The 21,112-nt window shown below is 40.9% G+C and overlaps 1 protein-coding gene and 1 long non-coding RNA gene across 2 annotated transcripts in view; one reads left to right on the forward strand and one right to left on the reverse strand.

The window, feature by feature from the left end:
- Positions 1 to 21,112, reverse strand: part of RORA (RAR related orphan receptor A) — a 711,502-nt gene that overhangs the window by 365,845 nt on the left and 324,545 nt on the right. The gene's annotated exons all lie outside the window — the stretch shown is intronic.
- Positions 1 to 21,112, forward strand: part of LOC144303322 (uncharacterized) — a 55,085-nt gene that overhangs the window by 13,673 nt on the left and 20,300 nt on the right. The gene's annotated exons all lie outside the window — the stretch shown is intronic.

Here is a 21,112-nt window from a genome sequence, read left to right on the forward strand (position 1 = left end):
ATTGTGAGGGGGATTTAAATAGCTGATGAGGGGCTGGATGAGGTCACCTTTAGGCTTCCTTTCAATCCCACAGTGAATGATACTTGGGTTTCAAATCCATTTAGTCAGAGGTGGCCTAAGAGTATTGGGGAAAAGGAAGATTGTAATGTCATTTTATTAGAAGGTCTCCCTTCTTTCATGTGTACATTTCATTTGGGACCTTATCAATCGGTTATTAAAGCATTTTCCAGGGAAAAACACCCGGGGAGGGGAGACTTGAGAAAATGTCAGAGAGTGCTTCATGCCCTGCTATCTATCTGCAAGTAAAGAGTTGCTACCTCCATGGCTTGCCAAAAACAGGTTGGGATTATTTCCACTAAGGCATAGACAGCAAGCACACTTCAAACAATGAAGCTGTCTAGAACGCATGCCAAATGTGATGGACATTCAAGTTTCATTACTGTCAACCTCACAACGAATCACTTTATTATGCACCCCCATTATTTTACAGTCTTTTGATGGTGGTGTCCTTCAGAAAATGTGCCACATCCAAGGGAAAAAAAAAAAAATCCACATCAGCTCTCTACATTTTGGGTGGAATGATCCTAAAGTCACAGGTCCCCAATGCAATCATGGTAACCATCTTCCACTGACCTTTGTCTAAGAGTTGACAGGCACCTGAATGGGACAGACTTAAGAGGTGGGAAATTCTCCAGAGATATAGAGGCCATAGATTGATTTTATGATTTTAAAGATGGGGTTTTCTTTTTCATGAAAATCCCAGATGGGGCATATTTTGTAATAGAGGTCGGGGCAGTAGCTGTCACCCCAGGTGGTCCACAATGCAGATGGTCAAGGGGCACCAGCGTCTACACAGAGATGAAATAGCGGTCTCTGTAGTGAAGAACAGGTTTCAATTTAATACTCCTGGGTCATTCAATACTTTGGTTGGACACAGGACTGGCAATCTCTTGTTGGTGGGGCCTCTTGGACTGTGAGTGGGCAGGACTGGTGGCAAGCAGAGGCAAACAGTGTCCAGTACATGGCCAGTCACATAATAAGTGCTGTAAATATTTAAGAATTTCAAGTTGCCTCAGTTGGTCTCAGGTTAGGGCTTTCCAAAGCTCTTATGTGGGACATTCTCCAGCCTTTTGGGGGACAGGGAGAGAACCATTAGAGGACAATCAGGCAACTTATTGCTCTCTTTCCTCCCTGGAAAATCATAAAATGGGCAATAATTTGAATAAGTGATGCTAGTCCCAAGGAGAATGCTGGCCCATGACACCTGCGTTATCATCCTCTGGTCCCCTCCGGCTTTTTTTGTGCTGCCTTTCCTCCTTGCATACTCCCCACACTACATCTCAGAGAGAGGAAGCCACTTGGCTAGGATACAGTGTGCAACTCTGAATTTGTAGCAGTGTCAAGAAGAAGGGACTGTGAGGCTGTCTATCTTCTTCAGTTGCCTGCTTGTCTTTCCTTACTTGGGGTGAAAAGCTTATCATGGTTGATTAGGCCAAAGAAAAGATCTATATGAAATGGTCTCTGTAACAGTGCCATAAGCATTCAATTGGACATCTGGCCAGGACTTCTTATTATTTGTAATTTCACTGATAAGGTGATGAGCAAGGCTAGGGGTAGGCTGAGTAACCAGGTGCTATTTACTGAGATATTTATTGAATTACTGTTATGGGCCAAGCAGCATGCTAAGCACTCTCAGGATATATAAAGGTGAATTAAATGTAAATCCTGTGCTCAAATTAATTGTCCTAAATGAGGAGAGACTAGATACTTACTTAGATAATGAGAGGGCGAGAAGTACACCTAAGAGCCATAGGCAGAGATTTGGCGGGATTTTAGCAGGAGCACCGATGTCTTTTTCATACAGGTAGCTCCCAGAATGCATGAAAAGGCCAGTTCTATGCTCGCCCTTGATGGATAAAAACAACCTGGACCTGAGAAGGTAGTAATACATGACAAATGGCAGCAATAACAGGGCAGAGAGGTTGTTAGCCAGCAAACGTCTGTGTTGCTGACTCAGGCTAAGGAAGCACTTTGCTATCCCATGGTGCAGTCGGCTTATGACTCTGTGTGTGTTTGTGTGTGTGTGTGTGTGTGTGTGTGCGTGTGTGTGTGTATGTGTGATGCTCACTCTTGCACAGAAACCTGCGTGATATCAGAAAAGCCTAAGACCTGGCCAATGGACCCAAGTTTTCCACCAGTGAACATTCTGGTTCTTGATGGTTACAGACAGTTTAGGCTAGCTCAACCCTTACCATCACTTGTCACAGATGAGTTATTGTAGAGTTGATTAACTATCCTATGACATTAGAACACGCCTGCCTCTGGTTCTTGTGGGAGGCAAGTCCTAACATTTTATTCTTTTCCAAGATAATCAATGCCATCTTCTGCAAGGAAATATTTTTTTAGACAACGTTTTAGTTCTTTTGTTTACTCCACCAGTCCTGTCATGAAGACACACCAGAGCTGACTGGTCTGCCAGAAAATTCAATCTGGGAAGGTTCAGCCAGATTCTCTTTCCTCCAAAGTGAGAACTTTTGTTTTGTTTTGTTTTCAAAGTGAGAACTTTTGGAAACAGCACATCAGAACAACAAGCATGGGGAACGGTGATTATAATGGACTTCTGAGCACGACTGCTCAGGTCTAGGAAGAGAGATGGGCTGGAGATCCAGGCAACAGAAGTTTTATACATTTTCCCAAATTACACTCCTGTGGCAGGTCAAAGTTGTTTTTCCCCCCTCAAACCACACCAAAGCACATATTTGGAGGCCAAACTCTTCAAGGGCACTTAAGTATTTGGTAACTTTCCTGTTAAATTTGGAGTTCAGCTTATAAGCTCAAGGTGGCTGAGTGAAGTAAGTCAGTCGGAGAAGGACAAACATTATATGTTCTCCTTCATGTGGGGAATATAAATAATAGTGAAAGGGAATATAAGGGAAGGGAGAAGAAATGTGTGGGAAATATCAGAAAGGGAGACAGAACGTAAAGACTGCTAACTCTGGGAAACGAACTAGGGGTGGTAGAAGGGGAGGAGGGCGGGGGGTGGGAGTGATTGGGTGACGGGCACTGGGGGTTATTCTGTATGTTGGTAAATTGAACACCAATAAAAAACAAATTAAAAAAAAGAATCTGGAAAAAATAAATAAATAAATTTTTAAGAAGTAAAAAAAAAAAAAAAGCCCAAGGTGTACTATATAATGACCTTCACTGAACCACTGCCCTAGCAAACAAAGCATTGCTTTTAGGACCAGAGGACTCTATCTATATGAGGTTTGAAGTATTTTATGAGCACCATTTGTTTCAAGAGGTCATGGCCAGCCAGATTACCCATCATGCCACTCATCAAATAAATATCGCCACGTCAGATTTTGACTCATCCAATTCTTTTCTACCTTGTTAAAACCATTCAGCCTTGGAGAGTTGATGAGGGGAACATTATATCTATATCCTACAGGCTGGCTGGTTTTTCCACTAAAAAAGAAAAGCCTTCCCCTTTTACATAAATGGCTCTCTCCTTTCCAGTCTTACCAGGTTCAAAGCCTCTTATGTAGTCAGTTTCTATAAACCACAATCATGTGTAATTAACAACTTTAAGGATGCAATGCAGAAAAATAGGCGTGTAAATGCAATGTGATATCCTGGATTGGATCCTGGAATGGAAAAGGGACATTAATGTAAAAACTGATGAAATCCAAATCAAGTCTGAACTTTACTTAATAGTAATGTGCCAATGTTAATTTCTGAAGTTTGGCAAATGAATCACAGTTATGTAAGAGATTAATGTTAGGGGAAACTGGGTGAAGTGCATATGGGAACTCTGTATCATCTTTGCAACTCTCTGTAAATCTAAACTTATTCCAAAGTAAACAGTTTATTAAAAAAAACTTTATGGATGAACTTATGCTTTGGAGAGTAACCCACTGGCAGTGCTCCAAGGAAATCTCACTACTAGGAGTGTGACAAACACAACACTAGTATAGGAGGAGCTCAGTGTCTGAGCCCCAGCATAGAATCACCTCAATATCTAGTAACTGAAGATGTGGTTTATTCACAGACAGAGGAACTCTTGCTGCCCCAAATGCTAGCATCACTGCTTGTTGAATTGTCATTCCAATTAGTTTCCTCCTGCTGCGGACCATCTGATCATTGTTCTGTGGCTCCCCTGCACCTAGACTATCAAATTCAACTCCTTAGTGTGGCACACAGGTCCTTAACCTTTGCTCATCTCCTACATTCTTCTCCTACATTCTTCTATCTGCTGTTTCACAAGCACACATATTGTTCAATGCTATATGTCTTTCACCTGCTCTTGTCCTCTCTGAATACCTTTTTATATCTTTCTCACCAGGGTAATGCCTACTCTTCTATTTTTCCCAATCCTTTATTTATGGCCTCACATCTTTCTCCATTTTTCCTCCTTCTTGGTTTTCAGGTTTCATGTGTCAAGTTCTTAAAGATTCTTCTCTAATCTTTCCCCTCTCCCCACCTTAGCTGGTTCCTCTTCCCCATCCATGACCAAAATGTTTATCTCATGATCAAATTGTTCATCCCATATACTGTCACCCTAACATCCTTTGCATCAGATGGTGGTCTTTTATGGGTAAAGGCTGTGTGTGTGTGTCTGTGTGTGTGTGTGTTTTCCAACATCCTAATCATTTAACCAAGTATTCAGTACAAAGTGGGTTATGGGCAGAAATAAATGAATTAATGAATAAATGGTCATGCCACGCAGCTATTCCAGAAGTATGCATGTACTTTTAGGGCCAGGAGAACTTTGTATTTTTTTAATATTTTATTTAAATTCAATTTGCCAACATACAGCATAACACCCAGTGCTCATCCCATCAAGTGCCCTCCTTAGTGCCCATCACCTAGTCACCTCATCCCCTTACTCTCCTCCCCTTCTGCAATCCTTTGTTTGTTTCCCAGAGTTAGGAGTCTCTCATGGTTTGTCTTCCTTCTAATTTTTCCCCACTCAGTTTCCCTCCTTTCCCTTATAGTCTCTTTCAGTATTTCTTATATTCCACATATGAGTAAAATCATTTGATAATTGTTTTTCGGAGAACTTAGTATTAAATATAAATGTTATTTCTACCAGATTAATTCTCAAATACACTCAAATGACTAGCAGTGAGCTCACACATTTCAGTAGTACTAACAATATGCAAACAGCATTTTGCAGAATGACATAATGAGAATGACAACATTTTATGACTAAGTACCAGATAATGAAAGAAAATTAATTAATGCACTGCTAAGATAAATGACTATAAGAACTCTGGAAAAAAAAAAAAACCACCATAGCTATTATGTTTCCAAGTTGGTTCTGGAATATAAAGTAGCTTCTACTGAGCAACTCTCACATCCAATTATCTGTATTAGCTCTATTAAATTGGGATACAACTAGAGAAACTCAGATGCTGTTTTAAACATCCCCAAATAATACATTCTGGAGCAAAAGGCAAATTTTGTAGGTAGCTGCCAGGTGTAAAATACTAGGGAATTGATCTTTGCATAATAATCCATGAAAGAAGGGGCAAAGACAGAATGCAAAGCAGTCTCTCTATCTTTCTAGGCATATTTGTCTATTAGCTTTATAGGGACTCCACCTAAAACAAATAAGCTAGTTTTCAATGTCAATATTAATTTTACCAAGTGAAGGCATCAGGTCCTAAAGGAGGATGGGTGGAGAAAAACCTAAACCAATTATTTATTTTATAGTTAGTATCCCACCCCACCTTTGGTAAATGCTCAAGAAAATTGATAAAAATCTCATTTTGTGAGTTGACTGCTCAAAAAATTTTGTATTTGAACATCATATTTTATGGGTTTTGTGTGTGTGTGTGGGGGGGTGATAGCTTATTCTAAAATTCTGATTATTTACAGACTGCAGCTGTGTCTACCATGGCATAGTTGATGAAGTTACAAACCTCTTTTTATCTTTTTTTCCCCCAAAACTATGTATCAAGCACCTACTATGTACTAAACATTGTTCTAGATGCTGGAAACACAGTAGTAAACAGAATAAACTTCCCAGCACTACAGTCTTCTAGTCTCGCTTAGATGTTGGCAAATTTCTTTCACAAAGAGTCAGGAAAGTAAGTAGTTTTGGCTTTGCACCTAGACTGTCTTTTGCAGTACTCAACTTTGCCATTGTAGTAAAAATACAGTCATAGACAATATGTAAAGAAGTGAATGTGGCTCTATTCAATAAAACTTTATTGATATAAATAGGCAGGGGCCTGATTTGGCTTCATAGGCGACTGTTTGCCAACTTCTGTTCCAGTCCATGAAATTCTTTATAAATCACTGGTATGAAACAGTAGCAGTACTGAATATATGGAATGGCTTATAGAATTACAGAAATTTAGTATTGGAAAAGGACATTTTAACACTACTTTCCCTTCATGCGGCAGCATCAAGGTTGACAACGTGGCCTTTAGGGTCAGCCTGCCAGGGTTCAAGTCATGGTCTTTTCCACTTACCAAAGGTGATTTGGGGCAAGCTACTTAATCTCTCTGTGCTTAATTTTTGTCATTGATAAGAGGAAAGTAATAATAATATCTACATCTCAGAAGACTCTTAAGATAACCCAGATAAATATTTATCAGGGCATACGAATTACAGGAAACCCACAACAAATTCTAGTTTTCATGACAACAATTATAGTAATAACAGTAACAAAACAGGAGGCTCAGAGAGGAGATATGACTTGTATGTGAGTACCAGAGTCCTGGGTTCCAGTACCGGGAACCCAGGTACTGTCTCCTAAGTCTAGATCCTGTCTAAACCACGGGATCCAGGATTAATAAAAACTAGATATGTCTACAACTGGTAGCAAGACTTAGTTTAATTCTCCAAGAAATATTAGGGCTGCCTTCTGATGTATGGAGAGGGACTTGGGGAAAATAGATTTATCCCAAACCTTTGGATAGAACTGTTGTCCCATCAATATGTTCAATAGTAAGGCTACTAGTGGACATTACCCTTAAGAAAAATATTCTCATCCAGAGAATAAATTCTTTAGTAAAGGCCTAAGGTGGATGAAAGAACCCAATTCCTCCATGCACAAATGAAGCCAGGACTTCAGTAGATTCACTGTAAACCAGAATGCCTGGGTGAGGTTAAACATTTTGGCTTCTTCTACCTGGCAGTATGCTCCAGGAGACCACCCAATGAGCCCTTTGAAATATTATTTTTCATGGTAATTATTTTCAACCTTTTGCTTGTTTCACTTAAGGATCAGGTTCTCTAAAAACTCTTTTGAAGACCAAGTTGTTCAGTATATTTAATGAAAGTTATCCTCAGGAAAAGAGAAAAGCCAGACCTGTGAGAGCCAAGAGTTTTATATCGTCATACACCACACTCTTCTGAAGGCCTACATATTTCTATTATTTCAAGCAAATCAATCCACAACAGCATAACGGTTCTCTCAGGGAACTTTAGGCTAATTAATTGTGAGTGTGACAGCAAGAGGACAGAAAACTAGTTTCTTGAGATTGGTCCTCCCCACAGAAGTGTTTTTCCTGAGGTTGGTGTTTTCTGGGATCTACCATTTGTGGGTTCTGACAGGAAGTGGGAGGGCGAAAAGACCACCACACAGTTAGAGTGAGTAGAATTATCCTTCTGACAAATTGTTTAGCTTACCAGAGACAACTGGGTCACGCTGACCTTGATTTCGATTTTAAGGTCTTTCTTCCCAAGCCAAAGACAACGGTTTCTTTAGAAGTCATATACATCACCTCAGTGGTGCCCACATGCACCATCCCCTCACCCACTTTTAAAACTTTTGTTATCAGATCAAGGCAACATGAGAGAGTCACATGACTTCAGTCAACCTGTAACACAATGTACTATTGAGATGTCTGTTGATGTTCTTTCCTGAAATCATTTGGAAGATTTGCATATTACCACTTCCAGGAAGTTTTCAAAGAGCAACTCCATCTAGCACTCTTGATTCAAATATTAATTTAATATACATGTATGGGTCATCTTCTATGTCACAAAATTATTAGGTATGTGATGTCATGAAAATACAGTTCTTTCCTCAAGGGTAAGTGAGATAGACACCCAGTTACAATTCAATATGCTAAGAGTTATTACAGAGGTATATACAATTTAGGATTATGGCGAAGACCTTTTAGAAGAAATGCCATTGAATCCAAGGGTGAGAAGTAGTTCTCCAAGACAACTACATGGAGAAGAATGAGCATGTACAAGCACAAATATAAATGCTAAAACTCCTTGAGACCTAACACAGTCTTATTAAAAACCCAACGCTGTCTCCTTCACCTGCTTCAGTGTGGTACTTATTTATCCTTACACATCCCAGTCTCCCTACCATTGTGCCTGATATTTTTTAAGGATACTATTAAATAATGTTGAATGAATGAATGATGTTATTGCACCTGTTTTTGGCAAGCATTTCTCCCTAAGAGATAGCACGTTCTCTGGGACTAGGGACTGGGACTCTTTTATATGATTCTAAGATATCTTAGGATCTAGTTGATTTAGTTGGTAATTTAAAAAACAATCAAGTTTTAGGCAAGGATTACAAGCCAACTCAATGGACAAAGAAGAATTTTGAAATGGTTCTGTGACAACTGTGAGTCTACATGGAAAAGAATTAAGCTGGACCCTCACCTTGCACTGCATACAAAAATTAACCCAAAATGAATCACAGACCTAATTGTGAAAGTTAAAACTTATAAAAGCCTTAGAAGAAAACATAAATCTTTGTGACTTTGGATAAGACATTGGTTTCTTAGACACCAAAAGCAAAAGTGACAAACAAAAATATAGATAAATTGAAATTCTACAAAATTAAAAATATTTTTGCTTTAAGGAGCATAACTGAGAAAGGAAAAGACAACCCACAGAAGGGGAGAAATTTTGACAAGTCAAATATCAGATAAGGGATTTGTATCCAGCATATATAAAGAACTCTTATAACTCCATAATATGAAGACAACTCAATTTAAAAATGGGTAAAGGATTTAAATAGACATGCCTCCAAAGAAGATATATAAAAGGCCAATAAGCACATAAAGATACTCGATATCATTAGTGATGATGCAAATCAAAACCATAATAAATTACCATGTCATATCCACTAGGATTGACTAAAATAAAAATGAGAGATAATAACAAGTGCCAGAGAGAATATGAAGAAGTTGAAACCCTTATACACTGCTGGCAAGATTGTAACATGGTACGGCCACTTCAGAAAATAATCTGGCAGTTTCTGAAAATGTTAAACATAAAGTTACTGTATAATGCAGCAATTCCATTTGTAGGTATCTACCCAAGAGAACAGAAAAAACATGTCCATGCAAATGTTTGTACGTGAATATCCATAGTAACATTATTTATAATAGTAAAAAACTGAAACAATCCAAATGTCCATCAACAGATGATTAGCTAAACAAAAGATGGCATATCTATATAATAGAATATTATTGGGCAATAAAAAAGGAATGAAGTAGTCATATGTAAAACAAAATGAATGAACCTCAAAAACAGGGTAAGTGAAAGAATTCAGTTACAAAGGAGCACATATTGTATGGTTCCATTTATGTGAAATATCCAGAAAAGGCAAGTCCATAGACTCAGAAAGTAGATTAGACATTGCCTAGGAGCTTAAGGCAGGGAAGTGAGGGGAGTTACTGCTACTGGATACAGGGTTTCAGTTTGGAATGATAGGAATACTCTGAAATTAGATGGTGGTGATAACTGCACACCCTGGGTGCATACCATTTAATTGTGAACTTTAAAAGAATGAATTTTATGATATCTGAATTATATATCAATAAAGCTGCTATTTAAAAATAATCATGGGGGATCCCTGGGTGGCTCAGCGGTTTAGCTCCTGCCTTTGGCCCAGGGCGTGATCCTGGAGTCCCAGGATCGAGTCCTGCGTCGGGCTCCTGGCATGGAGCCTGCTTCTCCCTCCTCCTGTGTCTCTGCCTCTCTGCCTCTCTGCCCCACCCCCCGTGTGTGTGTGTCTATCATAAATAAATAAATAAATAATTCTTTAAAAAAATTATCATGGTAGATGTTGTCTCCTCATAGTTACTATCACTGTTACCATCACAGTGGTGAATGCTACAAAGCAGTTACTCATGCCAGCTGAAGACTTTACAAAATAACTGCTGGTTGGATTTTTCTTTTGAAACTTTAGCCCATGAGGACTTTGTTTTAGGGCAGCCTTTGTCTTCTATCTCTTTGGCGTTGGTCCAGAGTAGAATTCGGTAAACAATTTTTGACTACTACCAAAAAGCTGCTGTCTTTTCTTCAAGAAATAACCAAGTATTTTTAACAAAAACACAAAAATTCACCCTAAAACTCATGAATCCATTCCAAGGCCTAAAATTTAATGAACAATTTGAGATCACACTCACTCATGCTCACTACTTGAGAAGCACAACTAACCAACATGACTAAACAACTAAAATCCAGAAGTCAAGGCAAGAAAAGGGAGATTTCACTTTGATGCTACAGAATTACATCTGAATGTACCCATGATTTCTTCTCTTTGCAGATAATGGTAAAATTGCCTAAATCATACACCAGCAGTGCTCTAATGAGACCTGATTTGGGTTCATTTCTATTCAAGGCAAACTAAATGTGTAAAATGCCCTACTTCTAATGGTTCACTGTAGTACACAAACCTTAAAAATGGATTCCATTGAATTAAGTTTGGGCTGCTGAAGAACCAAGTGTGGAGCCTAAATTAAGTTAATAAGATTTTCCAATGTTAAGGAGGATGGAGTGACTTTCTCCTCACTGGCACTCACCCTCTTGAGATGCAACCAGAGCTGCAGATTTGGCATTGCTTTGTTGGTGGCTGGTATAACTCAGAAGGAAGGAAAACTGGAGCTGAGAAACTAAAATGTATCGAAATAGCCTTGCTCCCTTGTGGGTCCACCTACTTGTCCTACAGTGGCCAAGTCTGGGTCATTCTCTGTGGCCAGTCCTGGTCCCTGAATGGCTTTGCTTAGAAGAAAGCTCTATTCCTCTACAAGTACTTTGTTTAGCTCTATGGCTCAATCCCAACTTCCTATCATTGCTCAGACCTCTCTCTGAAAACCTGCCCCCCACCCCCAGAAACAGCAGCTATCAGAAGCAACATTACTATGGTGACCTACCATGCTTATTTTTCCAGATGAAGTAACTTGTATCCAGAGGTAAGGTCCCAAGTAACTATAGCAGATTAGGTAAAAGAAAATTCTCATTATGCAGGCCTTTCCCTACATATTCAGAACTGGGACCTTGTCCTAACATATTTAGTCTTTGTTTTCTTAATTTGAGCTCCTTGGATTCCAGAACTCCAGACCTCCACTGTGTATCTATCTGCTCTTTCAAGCCCAACTCTGCCACTCACCTGTTAGCTTGAGCAGGTTTTAGAACAGGACTCAAAGACCTCCAATGATCCTCTAGCTCTTGGAGTCATGCTTTTTGAGATCCAGGTGCCCTTGGCCCTCTTGGCTATCTAGTCAGTCCCTCTACAACCCATGTTCCTGTGTGCCAAAGCTGGACTGTTCCCATGTGTTAGAAGCACATGCTTCATCTCCACTAACTAGCAGCAGATGCTTTGGAGTATACCATGATCAAGAACAAAGTTCACAGGGCCCACAGCACTGACTCTGAATCCTGGCTTTGCTAGTTGTCAGCCAGGTAGTCTCGGGCAAGTTATTTGTTTTCTTTTTAGCTTTTCTGAGCCTTGGTTTGTTTATTGGTAACATAAGAATAAGTAAAGGACTTACTTCACAGGACCACCAGGTAAGAGTATGTGAGATGATGTCTGTAAAAAGCCCTTAGAATGGAGCCTTATGACAGCGAATGTTCCGAAATATCAGCCGTTGGTGTTATTTGGAGAAGCAAAAGCAAACAACTCTCAAAAGTCAATAAGATAATACATCAAACAACTAATTAGCTACAGCCTGATCATCTTTAAAAAAGCACTATTTATATAGCATTTTCCCAAAAAGGGCATTTAGAGTCTCTGATCAATTATTTAGATCACGGAAATGAGTGGCGAGGACTCACTTTAAGACAACGTGAAGCGATGTCAGTGGACACCAGACATAAGAAGAGATCAGTAAAATCTCTCTCTGACAGGCTGATAGAATTGGGGTTTAAGGTCAGGCCCTGGAAATGCCTCACAGACTAAGGGGAAATGCTTTGGAATGTTATTTGGCAGAAACAAATAATTTCCTTTTTCACCACTTGTGGAATAAGACGCAGACATAAACCTTCCACCTCTCTGTGCCATTTTAGAATTCTATTTCCTTTAAAAACAAATATACATCATCATGATTGTGGTATTGTCATGTGGGCCGCTATAAGAAGGAGATTTATGAAATCTGTGACTGCATTTCCTCTCAGCGTGCTTGAGGAAAGAACCTACACTGTCACCCATGGGTCCCCTAAGAGGGCCTGCACACAGAATTTCTTTTAGATAAAAGTGTAAGAAGCAGATTTGCCTCCCTCTGAGATCAAAATGCTTTCTTCTGACCAATTACATCTCATTTTACTCTTCAGTTTCCAGGAATATTTAAGGCTCAATTACTAGCAACCCTGCAGGTCCATGGGCCTATATATTTCTCTTCTCCCACCCAACCCTCTCCCTGGAACTGGTTAGACATTCTTCTCTTCTTTTTTTCTTTTTTTTTTTTTTGACATTCTTCTCTTCATTCTAACTTTTCCTTGGTCCTAATTCAAACGACAATCTCTATGAGGCTAGAGATGTTGCCTTTTTTATAGATTAAAACCTACTGAATTTCAACAACTTCATTTGATTCAACCTATTTTTACCATTTTTATTTTTTTTTATTTTATTTTATTTTATTTTATTTTTTTATGATAGAGATTGAGAGAGAGAGAGAGAGGCAGAGACACAAGCAGAGGGAGAAGCAGGCTCCATGCTCCGGGAGCCCGACGTGGGATTCAATCCCGGGTCTCCAGGATCGCGCCCTGGGCCAAAGGCAGGCGCCAAACCGCTGCGCCACCCAGGGATCCCATCCATTTTTAAAAAGATTCCATTTATTTATTTACAAGAGACACAGGCAGAGACCGAAGCAGGCTCCCCATGGGGAGCCTGATATGACTTGATCCCAGGACCCTGGGATTACGTACGCCCTGAGCCAAAGACAGACGCTCAACCACTGAGACACCTAGGTGTCCCCTATCTTTACCATTTTTTAGTTTATAACTATGTTGTAGGCCATCTCAAAACCTCTGTAAAAGGCGATAAGGTATAAATAAAATAAAATATAAAATAAAATAATAAAATATGGTCTGATGTCTACAGGCATTAAAATGATGAAACAAAAGATTAAATTTCATATATTCCTGCTTTGACAAAACCAGAAATACAAAAAACTTTGCCAATGCGGTTAACCTCCCCCCCCCCCCCCTAATTACAGGATTCCTTTCCTTAGATGAAAACTGAGGCAGGTAAAAATATACAAATTTTGCTGTTCACCTGCTCATTGAACACTTCAGCCACCATTGTCCATCTCCATTTTTAAAATTTATTTATTTTAAATTTAAATTCAATCTGCTAACATATAGCATAACATCCAGTGTTCATCTCATCATGTGCCCTCCTTAATGTCCAGCACCCAGTTACTCCATCCCTCCAACCACCTCCCCTTCTGCAACCCTTTGTTTCCCAGGGTTAGGAGTCTCTCAAGATTTGTCTTCCTCTCTAATTGTTCCCCACTCAGTTTCCCCCCTTCTCTTATGGTCTCTTTTAACCCTCCACTTCCTAAGGGCTTCACAAAGTATCTTTTGAAAAGCAATGACCTAAAGGAACAAACATTAAATAGGAGAGAGGTGGAAACAATGACCAGCACTCCCCTTTCCTACAGTGAGTCTTACTGACTCTTCATCACGACCTTCGACCTTTGGACCCTTGCTCTATCTTTATTACTGTCAGCCTGGCTTCTGCTTTTATGGCTGCACTTGCTTGTCAAATTTCCCCTGAGCTCCCCTGGCCTCCTGCACAGCACCCCTCCTGAGCACACCCATCGCAACTGTCACTGCTGGAGAGAGGTCTTACCAGGACTGGAGCCCAGGCAGACACACGCTGAGGAGCCCCACCACTGGCCCATCAAAGCTCCAGGAGGGTGCTCTCGACATATCCCACTCTCTTGAAGTCCCTTATCTCACCCATTGGAAGAAACAACCAATTTTAACATTCAATCGTTTTCAACACCATTGCTAAAAAACCTAAGACCCTGCTTACACTACCGGCTGGCCATTGGAGCTCAGGCTCAAAGCACATCGCAAAACACAAAATGGCCACTTTGCCATCATCACATTTTTAAATAACCCCCTAGGCTTCCTTTCACCACCAAAATAAAAAAAAAAAAAAAAAAAAGGGGGAGTGAGTGAAAGAGAAAGGGTTAGAAAACAGGGTCGCTCTTAGGCTGAACAATGGTGACATGAAAAAGTGTCCTTGAGGCAGAGGAACCATTGGAGAAGGAAATAACCCCTCAAACCAGGGGGGCCATTCGCCAAAGGGAGGTAACATTTGAAGCTCTTTGCAAAATGTTTCCCTGCTTCTGCCTTCCCTTGTTCACCACAGGACTGATGAAAAGGAAAGATGATAAATATGTTTATATAAAAAAGAACCCATTCAATAATTCATCACCTTGCTGGCATACAATATAACTATTACAAAAGAAATTTGTTTTCCTACCCACTGACCATGAATGGGCACCTGAGACGTAAATATGGCTCAGAGCATTGTCCTCATGTGTACGGGTTCCAGAACTGTCCCCAGCATGCTATCCAGGCCAGTACCCAGGTGGTGCTTCCTCTTCAATTAGCCCTGCTGTTCTTATAGCTACCACCTCTTCTGCCTCCTCACACAAAGCATGCTGGCTATCACCCAAAGTTTTGCTTTGCAGTAGCCATTACAATTCACTAGATGCGGAATTATAGTTTTTTGTTTTGTTTTTTTGTTTTGTTGTTTTGTTTTGTTTTTTTGCTGAAAACAGTGCTTTTCAACGCGGGTGATTTTGCCCCCAGGGTACGTTTGGCAATGTCTAGTGACATATTTGATTGATACATCCGGGGGTGATAGTGGCTACTGGCATCCAATAGGCAAAGTCCAGGGATGCTGCTAAGTTACCCTACGATGCATACATTAACCCACCAACAAAGAATTGTCCAGCCCCAAAGGTTTGAGGCGCTGGTTGAGAAACCCTGGCCTCAAAGGAACACAGTAATACGAATCTGTTAGGCCAAACCTCATTTCGCAGACAAAGATACTAAAGCCTAGGGGGAGGGAAAGTCAGAATTGGAGAATTTGGCCAAGCATGGCACCCAGGTTAGCTGGTCCTATAGGTCTTCCCCAAGGCACGTATAAAAGGAATTGCTCTGAAAATGGCACCTAACCTCAGAAAAAAAGGATACACACCTAAATGTAATCTGCGATAATCTGTGAAGAGTGGATTGCACTGATTTTTCTCCTTTGTTCTGATATGTCCAGCCTGGATTTATTTGGTTTGTTATTTTTGTTTTGCTTTCACAATGAACATTTATTGCTTTTATAAGAGGAAAACAACACACTGCTTCACTTTGAAAGACTGTGTGAAATATAGTGAAATTTAGCTTGACTAGTTAATATCTCCTGCTGGCAAGAGTATGGCAAGACCAGCATTATGAGGTGGTAGGGTGAAACTGGGTAAATGGCACAAATGGGGACGCTTCTAGAAAACAAATTGATAACATATATTCAGAGTCTTAAAAGCTTTCACTCAGAATTTCATAGATTTACATACCATAATGTGAAGTGAAGCTCTATTTATAATAACAAAGCCTTGAAAATAATCAAAATATCTAACAATGATTAGTGTAACAAATTCTAGCTTGGTTTAATAAATTATATAAAAAGACAGTGCTAATCGAACCCCACATATATGCAAATGATGGAATGCTATGCAGCTGCTAAAAATCATCTTTTTTATTATTTTAGTGTTGGTTTCCCCATTAAACTAAAGTCTATGAGTCTAAGGATCTTGTCTTTTTGATTCCTTCTGCATTTATGTGTTCCTGGTAGGTCCATAAGAATTATTGTTGAATGAATGAAATGAATGAATGAATATGATTACCAATGAATGACATCATAATCAGTATCTTTTTATTTTTTTCTATTTTTTGAAGATTCTCCAATGAGTTTGTGTTACTTTTATAACCAGAAAATAATATGTAGATTATTCTGCTGTTGCAAAAAAATAAAAGAACATAGTAGAACCTAAGTAAAGGAGGAAAAAGATGCCGGAGGCAAGGGCATACGAAAGGGCATTTGGTTCTTGGGAAGCCCATTCCATGACGCAATTGAGGGATGCAATGATACAGCTGCCATGGATTCAAAATATGGGGATTATGATAACCCACCGGCCTGGCCGCAGTGCTTTGTTATAACTGGTTTACTCTTTCAGCATTCTTCCCTCACTTGAGCTTTTCTCCCACTGGTAACACCAAGAGCTAAAACAAGAGAGAAGCCACAAATCAACAGACTCATGTGGTCAGAGGCTCCAGTGGCCACAAGATCAGAGGCATTGTGGCAGTGGAGGCTGGGGGTGCTTTTCAACTGGATGTGCGTCTGCAGCTGACAAATGGAATAAAAGAGCTATGCTGTGGTGCTCAAAATAGAACAGAAAAAAGTATCCCAAAGAGAGAGAGAGAGAAGAAGAAGAAAATGACACAGACATGAGAGGCTAGCTTTTGGAACAACCTAAAAAGACCAGTGTTAACCCAGACCCATGAATATAATTCTCACAGCCTTTGTAGAACTTTTTTTTTTTCCCCTTTTCACAAATGCCTCGTTGGGACTGCAACCCTGAAAAATGTCATCTGCCCTTTTCCTAGAATGGTTAGATCCTTATGTCACCTAAGTAGGAAAAAAAAATGTGTGATGATTTTATATATTTGACTACTTGTGGTCATCCTGGTAGGGTGAACGAAGAAAATAAACAAATCTAAATATAAACCCAAATATGTGTATGGAGAGAGAGAGAGAGTAGAAGAGTCAGAGAAGAAAAGAAGAGAGGAATATAGAAAGAGAGGGAGTGTGTGCAGAGCTTACTGGAAGGAGTGGACCCCAGCAATCAGTCTTCGGGTAGAATGAGCAGTTGCTGGAATAGTCTGGAGTTAGTACTGACTCTGTTAAGGACCATTTGCCCAAACCCATTCTCTCTTGCCTTCTTTATCTCCCCAGAACTTTGAGAAGCAACACGTTCCTTTAACAAGAGAAAAATCCTTCCATTCTCTAATTAGAAATACAGCTCACAATGAAAATGCCCCCCTCCCCAAAGGGCATGTGAGTCTTAGCTATCTCATCGTTCTTGAACATAGGTTTTAGGGACTTAGGGGAGGTTGAGACAAAGGTGGGAGCCACTGAAGGTTAATAGGCCACCAAAATGAATGTGGCTTTCTTCATAGCTCGGTGCTAAAAAGCAGTCTTTGCACTTGATTGCATGCAAAGAGCCTATATGGCTGTGGTAGAAGAAAGATGGCTGTAAGTTCCCTGGCAGTCCCTCCAGTAAAAAATGAGGTTGATTTCTTCTCTTCTTGAATCTTGGTTGGCCTGTGAAGCTTTCATCAATACAGTACAGCAGAAATGAAGCAGTATGTGGTTGGAGCTCATCCTTTAAGAAGACTGGTGGCTTCCACCATCTTCTCTTGGAGCCCTGAACTGACTCTAGCTACTGTGTGGTCGGGTCAGGTAGAGATGACTCAAGAACACATTAAGGCAGTACGGGGTAGGGGAGCTGAGCCCCCGACTTCCAGCTGTCCCTGCCAAGCTACCAGACACACAAGTAAAGTCATTTTAGCCCCTTGAGACTAGCCTGGCTACAGCTGAATACCAACAAATGACTGCAGTTGATATCACGTGATATAGCAGAATTGCCAGGTTAGCTTTCCCTGGATTCCTAACCCATAACTAATGTGAGATAGAATAAAATAGCTTTATCTCTAAGCTCCAAAGTTTTGGGGTAGCATGTTATACAGTAATAATCTGGTCTAGACAAGAGGGTTATGACTGTCCATTTTCAACATTAGCTTTGCCTCAGAAATCTGCCTGCCTGCCTGTCTACCTGAAAAAAGAGATAAAATAGAGTTGGTGCTCTTACTGGAAAGCAGTGCAATGCAATGCAAGTAGAAACTGTCCTGGCTCAAACTGCAGCATCGTCACTTGGCTAGTAGATGACTCAGGCAATTTTTATGCTCTTTGAGTCTCAACTTCCTCATCTGTAAAACAGGGATAACACCACCTACTTGACAGGGTTGTTATGATTGTCACATGAGAAAGTAGATGTGAAGCATGGAGCACAGTGCCTGGTTTACTGGCGGAGGCTCCCACGGTCCGTGATCCCCACACCATCTCACCCAGCCTCGCCTCCTACTTCCAAAACTCAGCTAGTTTCTCTGTCACCTCATTTCCTGGACACTCTGATTTTTCCAGGCGACCAATGGCCTCACTCTTTGTCCTGTTTAGATCTCAACCCTCCTCACTGTTAGAACTTCACCAAATGGAGGGCATCTTTAAAAGAATCCCATCTGGTATGCAGAAGGTCCTTAAAGGGAAAGGCAGACAAGACCTTGTTACATTTGGAGACAGCATTTCCCCAACCAAATCAGACAGCACGATTTGACAGGAGGTGGACCATCTAAACATCCATAATATAGACATTAAAAAAACCCCAAAAGATGGAGAGGGGCCCTGAGAATGGAGATAAGAGAAAATAACTAGAAGGTTCTAATGGGATCTAGTTGCATGACAAGACACAGATGAGTGAGGCTGGGACTCCTCTGTATCAATTACTCCGTCTCATCCCACAGCCTCATGAGGATTGAGGCATAAGTAGGTCTCAAAGGCTTTTCACTGCAACGTTTTTGCCTACAACCAAGTGAAGGAATATCCCACATGAAAGGCCCAAATTCCATGCCTGGGTGGTTCCTGTGGAACCTTTCCTTACACTTGCTTATGTTAAACTCCTTATAGAGTCAGCCTGCCAAGGGCCACCCAGTTATAACGATGGATTTCAATGCCTCCTGCAAAATATTTCAACCCATTTGCTTAGTCAATATAGACCACTTTGATCTCCACCTGAGGTGGGTCTACAGTAATGAAAATAACAAATTTCCTTGCATAAACAATTGTAAGGGCGATAAAAGGCTTAAAACTCTTCAAGAACAACTTAAGCCATTACTAAAATTAGTACGCCATCATCTAGGTTTTGCAATGAATGTGTTTTATGGCTATGACTTCTTCCTAGACAACTGGGTCCCTTCTGGAATGGTCTGGCACACTTGCTAAGTGTTTGTGGCACAGACTTGGAAGACAGCTAAAAACTCTAAAACCCCTACCATTTGTGAAGACCAGATGAGACTTGTGGTCACCACACTTAAACCTAACAGCCTCCTAGAATGGCATCATCTGTGACTATCTCTCTTCCGCCCCTGGAGCACAAAATTGCATTCCTCAATAGTTTGTATTGCTTCTGGAAGTGATTTGCTCTTCATCAGGTTGTTGCAAATAAAAATCAAGACAGGTCAGAAGAAAGCGGTCTTCTTTGTCAGCAAGATACTTTCCTGTGCCAGAGCTGAGAGAGAAAAAATGAGAGAGCAAGGGAGCACGAGAGTGAGCTGGAATTAGTAAAAAGGTTTCAGGTGCCTCTATGATCTTTTCACAGAGATGTTAAGCATATCAGATTTGCAACCCTTCGTGGCCTGAAGGGATCTAGTTATTTGGTCAGTTGTGAAGACATTCTCTTGTTCCTACTCTGACTATCATGCTGTCACTAGGGTGCATGCCTGGTTCATGATAAAAGGCAGCCAAACTGGGGTTTTATAGGAATTTCAGAAGTCTCAGCATTATTGAAGACCCTTGCCAGGATTAAACCCAAGCTCGGCAAACCAAAGTGTTCTACATATTATAGACAAGAGCAGAGGAGCAGAAAGAGAAGGAAAAGGCAAAGAAGCAGGAGTATCAAATAGGTAGAAAAAAGTATCTTTATAGGCATGTTTGATGTGACTTCAGGGGCATCTATTTCTTTCTTTGGGGTTGCACACTCGTGGTTATTTGGTATTTGGGTGGGCAGAGGGTACAGAAGGAGCTTTTAAAAATAGCCCACTCTCTTCGGCGCAAGACAGTGGTAGCTTGAAAGGCTGGTCGTTCCGAAGTACTAAGGCAGGCTTCAAGCTGTCCCCACACAAGTGCCACACCACTGCCTCGCCTGTGCCTGGCTGTGGTGATGAGCAGGAGGTGAAGCTCAGGCTTCAGCAGTGACATTCTGTTTCACCTAAGAACAGCCAGACTCCTCAGAGCTTCCTCCACACAGTCTAATACTTCATGGAGTCTAATCACAAGCATCGAAAAAGGCGGCTAGTGAGAACTCAACATGAAGAGATCCTAAAAATTAGCTCTACTCCGCCAAGAAAGGTTATCCCTAGAGGTGGTCCAGGATGGCTTCTCTCCATTCCCGTCTTGCTCTGAGACCCTCACCTCATCAACCAGGCTCCCCTGGCCTCATAGACACCCAGCCACACATTGGTTTCGCTGGCTTGATTCACAACACTTCCTCTGAGCAAGTGTTCTCTGGTTATGCTGTTTTCTTGTTTTACCTGTCCTCTTGCTCTGTTAACTCTAGGTGCCTTTCTGGCTCACCTCAAGATTTTCTTTCCCTTTAAGATGTCAGGCAGGTGTTTGTCGATTCGAGAGAGCAGCAGAGAGCAAAGCTGTGTGACAGGAGCCTGTCACTTGGCCAGTCCTTCCTGAGATGGCAACAAGGGCCTGGGGCAGAGATACCAGACTGGATCCTCACATCCCTTCTGTGCAGAGGAACAGCAGGGTGGCAGCAGAGAATGAAACTTCATCACAGAAAGACAAGTGTGTTGTCAATGTACAGACAGTCACTGGAACCCAGAAGACGGTCACATGGAAGATGTGCTTAGGAATAAGAGGACCACCTCCGAGGCACCTTTCCTGACCCTTGTTATACCCCCAGCCCTGTACTTGGAGTGAAGTCTGCCTCCCATGGTCCCGTGAGCATCCTATGCTTGCCCACCGTCATCCTGGAAGGAGCTGGCTATTTCC

Source organism: Canis aureus, chromosome 32 (assembly GCF_053574225.1).
Source record: "Canis aureus isolate CA01 chromosome 32, VMU_Caureus_v.1.0, whole genome shotgun sequence".
NCBI classification, from domain to species: Eukaryota; Metazoa; Chordata; class Mammalia; order Carnivora; family Canidae; genus Canis; species Canis aureus.